General features: G+C 37.2%; 1 long non-coding RNA gene across 2 annotated transcripts; it reads right to left on the reverse strand.

Moving 5' to 3' along the window:
• Window positions 1-1,597: 1,597 nt before the first annotated feature.
• Window positions 1,598-7,269, reverse strand: LOC116742137. Of its 2 annotated transcripts, none has more exons than XR_004346378.1 (3): window positions 7,136-7,269; window positions 5,259-5,427; window positions 1,598-2,011 (listed from the first exon to the last, which is right to left on the reverse strand). It is a non-coding gene; the product is annotated as an uncharacterized LOC116742137 (long non-coding RNA). The 2 variants fall into 2 exon arrangements; XR_004346377.1 differs by having other exon boundaries at window positions 5,259-5,421; window positions 7,136-7,264.
• Between the last annotated feature and the right edge of the window lie 321 nt (window positions 7,270-7,590).

Consider the following 7,590-nt stretch of genomic DNA (forward strand, 5'->3'; position numbering starts at 1 on the left):
GCCCCTGCACCCCAAGAGGCAATGAGTCCCTGCCTCAGTTATCCCAGGGCCAGGTACCAGGCAACTCGGGACCATCCCATAGCTAGGCTCTGCTGAATGTATTCACACTAGCCAGTCCTTAACTGTTCACCTTAACCTGCCTTGCCTTTGCCAGGAAGCCCCCGGAAAGGTCTAGCCCAGGCTTTCCCCTCACTCCTGCTTTCTGCCTACTCATCACCCGAGGCTTCCCCACGTGGGCCTGCGTTGTGTGCTGGGACCTGTGAGTATAATAAACCTTGTTTTCCCAAATCTCTCCTGTGTTTCCTCTTGTGGCTGCACCTGACTGGCCATTACATGAAAAAACAAAATAAAACACAGAACAGTATGGAATGTTTTAAATGTGCTCTCGGCTATTCAGAAATATCCAGAGATTCAGTGGCAAGGGACATAGAAGTGGATTTTATTTTAATAGAAAGATTCTTCAACTATCCTTTTCACTTTATTAAACTCAGATACCAGGCACTGTCCTTGGCCCTGGGAAATACAGGGATGGAGAAGTTGTGACTCTGTTTCTCAAGGAGCACACAGTCAAATGGACAAGATACAGAGAAACAAATAAATGCCTTTTGTGTATTTGGTGCCCCATGAGAGGTGGAGAACTTGGGGGAGGGGAGACAAGAAGGGAGGGTTTGCATCCCCTTGAGCATCACAGAAGATTGTCTGGAAGAAGGGATGCTTATCTAGTCACCAAATATGTTACTTTTTTTAACCAGTTGTAATGATGTATATTGACAGATGTCCAAGATAAGAGGCTATATGTATGGCTTTCCAGGAAAAGTCAAGCATTTTGAAGAAGTTTCTTGAAGAAACAATTTCTCAAACTAAAGGATTTCAGAACGGATGGTGCTTGGGTGGTAAACCTGAGTGCTGAATAAAAGGCTTAAAAAATCCTGTACAGTTGACCTGTGAACAACGTGGGTTTGAACTGCATGGATCCAGTAACATGCGATACTTTTCAGTAGTAAATACTACAGCAGTACAAGATCCCGTGTTGTTTGAATCCACAGATGTGGATTCCAGGATATAGAGGAACCTCGGGATAGGAGGAGCCTCAGGATGTGGACGGCTGACTATAAGTTATACTCGGATTTTTGACTCTGTGGAGGGTCGCGGGGTCCCTAACCCTCATGTTGTTCAAGGGTCAATTGTATTCTTGTTGGACGTAAAGCTTAAGACATTTCAAGTCTTTAATTATAGGCCATTTCTTTAGGTTTGACTCTACTCCTATAGAAAATATTCAACTTAATGAAGAAAAAATTATTATCCTCATCTCTACACAATAATTTCATTCACTTTATATTATAAATTCTTATTAATGTCTGTCCGGTTAAAAAGAGAAAGAGGGAGAAAGAACCAGGAATTGCCAACATATTATAATGAAAAGTATTAGTAAATACACTCTTTTTTTCTTTACATCTTTATTAGAGTATAATTGCTTTACAATGGTGTGTTAGTTTCTGCTTTATAACAAAGTGAATCAGCTATACGTATACATATATCCCCATATCTCCTCCCTCTTGCGTCTCCCTCCCACCCTCCCTATCCCACCCCTCTAGGTGGTCACAAAGCACCGAGCTGCTCTCCCTGTGCTATGTGGTTGCTTCCCACTAGCTATTTTACACTCTTGATTATTGAGTGCGTGGTAGTGTCAAAGGCAACTATTACTAATCTTGTTGTTTTCAGAACATATAATACATACAGAATATAAGACGTCTTTATTCTGTGATTCACGAAAATTAGGTTCTTTGTTTTATGATCCCCTCACATACAAAAAGAGGAAGGTGGTGAGTCTTTTTTGAACTCCGTCTCTTAGGGAAGTGCTTTGTGAGCTGCACGGACTGCGTGAGGAGGTTCTTAGCCATGCTTAGTCAGGTTGCAAAGAACGCAGGATATGTGTGCCATCCGGATCTAGAGACGGTGCACAGCCTGGCTAAACAACTCCTTCATTCAATTCTCTTGCCTTCTCATCTGTCTGTAACACAATAAAGGAAATTAAAATCAGTGATTGATTGTGTTTCAGTGCATTATCATCAAGACCAAATACATAAACAGTGCACCAAATGAGAAGCTATTCAACCACATTCTTTTTTTTCTGTCAATCTAACTTGGTGTGTCATGGGCCAAGTAATTGACATTTATTTTATTCAAAAGAGGAAAGGAAAATCATTTATTCCATTTGAGTGTTTCTCCTGTGTTAACAGAACATTCTGTTTTCCTTGAAGAATTTATATTTAGGAAAATATACAAAAATCTTTATTAAATGGAAATCGTTATCATATAACCCATTTGATAGCACTACTATTTCAGTTTTTTCCCTTAACTGTTTCTTATTAGTTTATTTATTTTAGTTCATGGAAATCTTAAGTGTGAATTCTGACATTTCAAATAGGCTAGGAAATTAATTTTCTTCATTAGAAAGGGTATAAGGCTGCTGTTGCTTTTATGGAACCATATTATCTTAGTGCATTAGATTTTATTTGGGAATCAGTTTGATACTCTTAAAATAGAAAAAAAAAGTAATTCAAACCCTTTTATTATCAAATTTCCTTCCAAGGATAAGGTTATGCCCTGGAATAATTGGCTCATATATTGCCTTTTATTTGGTTAATTACTCATGTGGTCATAAAGACATTTCGTATTTCTAAATGGGTTATGGTACCAACGGTGAATAAAACAAGCTGGTGTTATACAGCAGTTAGACATACAAAATGCAAGATGAATCTGGAGGAAAATTTGAGATTGTTTTTAAAATGGTCTTTTCTCCCCTCTGTTAAAGTATTTGCGACTTGATGATAGAAATAACTTACCTTTATTTATATGATGATAATAGAAACGACATTCCTTTGTTTAGTTAACAAGTATTTATAGTGATCAGTTTTAGGGAAGGGAGCATTCCAGCCTCTCAGTGTTTACAATCTTTCTAAGGTGGGTTATGGTCATTCATGACAGACAGTGCTGTACTGATGCCAGCATGTCCCAGGGGCCATACAAAGTGTCACTTTTCTAACCATCTACCTAACAGCTTTGTTTGAAAAGGGGGTCCTGGGATAGGGCTAGCATTGTGGATTTTGGTCAGTACTCAAGTACTTGTACATGTGTATGGATTTCTCTAGGGAGATTTCTCTAGGAAGAAGATTTACCTGGTGGAATTTCTGTTTGTAAATATATATATATATACACACACACACAAATATATATATATAACAATATATAATATATATAGTTTTTTTCAGTGTTACCATATATTGTCAAATTACTTTCCAAAGTGACAGATTTAAATTCCTCTTATCAGTATATGAGTTCCTGCCACGGTTTTATATTTTCAAACTGGCAACGATCGGCCTTATAGTTGTTAAATTGTACCTTGCTGTTTTAAATTATATTTCCATAACAACCCACTATTCCTTTTTATCATCTTTTGTGAATATTGTGTCAGAATCTTTAACCATTTTTTTCTATTGAAATCTTACCTCATTGATTTGTAGGGATCCTTGATATACAGTGGATATTATATTCTGCAGTTACATGTTTTGTAAATACCTAATTCAGTTTTCTGGCTGGTATTTAACCTTTATTTAGGATGCCTAGAATTTAAAATTTTCATATACTCTAATTTATCAGTCTTTTCTTTGGCTCTTCCTATATTCTGGTATTTGTTTAATAAACCCTTTCTTACACCAAAGTCGTTAATTTTCTATATATACTTTTAAATATTTTAAAGATGTGCTTTTCTTATTTAAGTCTTTAACCCAAGTAGATTTTCATAATATGATACAAAATGCAGATTTTATTTATATGTGGATAGTCAATTATTCCAGCATCATTTATTAAATAGTATGATTTTTCCACTGATTTGTCATACCTCAACTTTCATTACTAGTCCGAAATATTCAGTATATCCATTGATCTATTTTTCGATGCTATACAGTTTTCCCCATTGGTTTATTAGTGTATCGTTAAGCCAAAGAAAGCTATTTTAATTATAATAGACTATTATACATAATCTTGGCTTGTTCTTTCCATTGATTTTTCAATATGACTTTTAAGATAAAGTTCTAAGAAAAATACTAGTGGAGTATTTATTGGAATAACTATAAATTTATAGATTGCCATCTTTATGATTCTATGCCTTCCCAACCATGAACATGGTATACTCATGTTTTTTTGTTTGTTTGTTTTTAGGTATATATAGGTATTTATGTCACTCGATAAAATTAAGTGAAAGGTCTTCCATGTGTTCTCTGGATTAATTCTTAGGTACATTAATGTTTAATATAAATGGTATATTTAAAAAATCATATTTTCTAATTAGTTGCTGCTGTTTTATAACAATTTCAGTGATTTTTTTTTTACCTTGACTTTATACCTAAAAACCTTGTTGATTTGAATAGTGTTAACTACAGATTTTCTTGGGTTTTTATATGGGTAATTTAAACGTCTCCAAACAATGACAATTTATGTCTTTTTCTGTTCCTGATTATATAACATTTCTTCATCCTGTCTGACTGTACTGGCCAGGAACTCTAGAACAATAATAAATATAAGGACTGTCAGCAGACATCTCTTTCCTTTTCTTAGTGTTTATAGAAAATATTGATTGTTTCAACATTAAATATGATAATGTTGATGGTTTTGTTATAGGTAAACACATCAGGTTAAGAAAGTTGTCTTCTATTCCTAGGTTGGTAAAAAGCTTGTAATATAAATGGGTATTGGATTTTATCATCATGTTTTTTTCTCACATCTTCTGAGACAATCCTATGGTTTTCCGCCTTCGATCTGTTAATGTGACAAATGACATTAAAAGAATTTCTACTGTTCAAGCATTCCTGCATTACTAGATAAAACCAATGCCATTATTCTGTATTACTGATGGATTTTTTTATATGTATGGTCAACCTAGTTTTCTAATATTTTCAGGAGAATTTTGCACATGTACCCTTAAAGAAATTGGCATATCATTTCTATGTCATCTGCCAATGGGTGGACCTGACAGAAAGTCATACTGGTGGATGAGGGGAGAAGTTACTCTCTACCTGCTTCCTCTAAAGCTGCCCTCAGTGGTAGCTGCAGTGATATTAATGCTGCAGTGGCAACAGATCTGGAAGTCGTGACAACACTGATTTCAGCAGCGGTAGCAGCACTGAGGGATCCCCATGATGGAGGCTACAGGGAGGGAATGGGAATAATTCAGGAAGTAATGACAATATTAGCTACACCTGTAGCAGCTGACGTGTGAGTCCTCATGGTGGCAGCTTCAAAAACAGCAGTAATGGCCCAGCCCCAGAAACGCAACCTCCTAGGCTCCTGCTTAAGAAGCTGAACTTGGACATCTGAATGTTTGAAGTATCTGCCGCTGACCTTCAGGCAACGTTTTCACCCCTGCAACTTAGAAGAAACAGAGATTTCTTGTAGTGACTAATTCAAGCAACGCTACCTTTTCATCTTTTGCTCCACACACCCTCACAACTGATTTTTCTGTGAAATATAATAAATATGACTCATTTGTTAGCCCACACAGTGTTTTAATTTCTTAATTAACTGCAGTTGTGGAAAAACTTGACAGTCGTTAGAGCAGGCAATGCTGTTTCTTCTCCCTGCAAGATAGCAGTTCGCTGATGCCGAGTCATGGCTTCCCCTTTAAACAAGTTCATCACATTTTCCATCCACGCTGCTTCCATTACCACAACTCCTGCCTGGCCCTACACACACTGATATTTGCCACGCCCACTGTAAATGGTAAACAAACATTGCAGGATTTCAGGAATAGCATCCATTTTCTTCACTTACCGAAGCAAGATGCATTTCAAAAGGTACATAAAGATAATTGCTTAAACTTCAGTAGTAATGTTCAGAGCCACCTGTAGCTATTAAATGACAAGTAAATAGGCTAATCACATATAGTTTTAAAATTGTTTGGAAACAGCAGGGTTTTGGGTTTTCTTGGTTTTGTTTTGCTTGTTATTTTAAGCCTTAAGTAAAAAATGACATTATTTGCTCTACATTCTCAACTCTTTGTAGCTTTGCATTTTTTTTCTCCCATGCATATGAATCCTTTGAAGTCAACCAGGGCTGACTACAGAGGACTGCCTGTGCGATCCAATCAGGCTAATTTCAGTTTCAAGTGCAGCAGACAGGCATGCTTTTCACCGCCTGCTTTGTGAAGCTATGATGGATTGACTACTGTTGAGTTAGTAAGATTTCCAGGAAAGGACAGTACAAGTGCTGTCCTAAGCAGCCTGTTAATAAATAGACCTCAAGTCTTGAAATCTTCCACTTGCTATTTTATGTTAAGAGTGGAGTAAACTCCACTAAAGCACAGAATACATTTCACTTTGCAGTTTCAGCTGAAGAGCTACCGTTATTTACATTCTCATGTGTTTCTAATAAGAAGTACGAGGAAGAAAGCCCTGTATAAAAGAACATACAGGGGCTTCCCTGGTGGCGCCGTGGTTGAGAGTCCGCCTGCCGATACAGGGGAGACGGGTTCGTGCCCCGGTCCGGGAAGATCCCACATGCCGCGGAGCGGCTGGGCTCGTGAGCCATGGCCGCTGAGCCTGCGCGTCCGGAGCCTGTGCTCCGCAACGGGAGAGGCCACAGCGGTGAGAGGCCCGCGTACCGCAAAAAACAAAACAAAACAAAACATACAGACTTGTAAGAGCAAGAACTGGTAAGAAAAAGAAGTAGAGTTTCATGCTGTCTAAACATATTCTTACTTGCTTTACCCATTTAAAAATACTTTAGTGCAATCTCTTTCAAAGATTATGGGTAGAATATGAAATAAGCACCTAAATAACCCTTTAAAATTACTTCTAAATGATTATGATGTGTGTGTTTGTGTTCTTAAGCATAAAAATATCATAATTTGAAAAGATGCATGAGCTATATTAAGCTCAGGAAAAATTAAAGTGTTTCCTAATGATTTTCTTTAATTTACTTTTTATTGCTTGAATTCTTCCAAAAGAAAGAGAAAAACAGAAATATCAAATAATGAACAAAGCAAAGGAAAAACAAAATACATTATGTAACCAAATCCAACATTAGTTCTCAAAGTCAAGAGAATTTTTAAAATTGTACTGATCGAAATAATACCTACCTCTTACTGCGTATTCACCGTGGGTCTGGAGCAGTTCCAACAGCTTTATATTACTTCGCTCATTTAAGTCTCATAGCACTTCTCTGTTAAAAACCTTTATCATGGTCCTCATGTTACAGAGAAGGGAAGAGAAGTAATGTAAGTTTCTCAAGGCTGTGGAGCTGCTTGCACAAGATTTGAGCACAGGCAACTGGGCTCCAGAGGTTTTACAACACGTCACTGGCTCTCGTCTCCCAGATACATATGTTTACGTGTTGATTTACAGTCAAACTTTGCTAATGCTTCTTACATTAGACATGAACATTAGTCATGTTTTTAGGGGTCTCAGGGCACACCATGTCTGTCTAATTCGGTCCAATTCTGCCCCTCCAGGTCACCTTCAGTTTGGTTGAAGACTTGAAGGAGGAATTTGGTGAAGCTTGGGGAGAAGAGGGGCAGGTGAGTAAGACTTCACA

The sequence above is a fragment of the Phocoena sinus genome, chromosome 17 (genome assembly GCF_008692025.1).
Source record: "Phocoena sinus isolate mPhoSin1 chromosome 17, mPhoSin1.pri, whole genome shotgun sequence".
NCBI lineage: Eukaryota > Metazoa > Chordata > Mammalia > Artiodactyla > Phocoenidae > Phocoena > Phocoena sinus.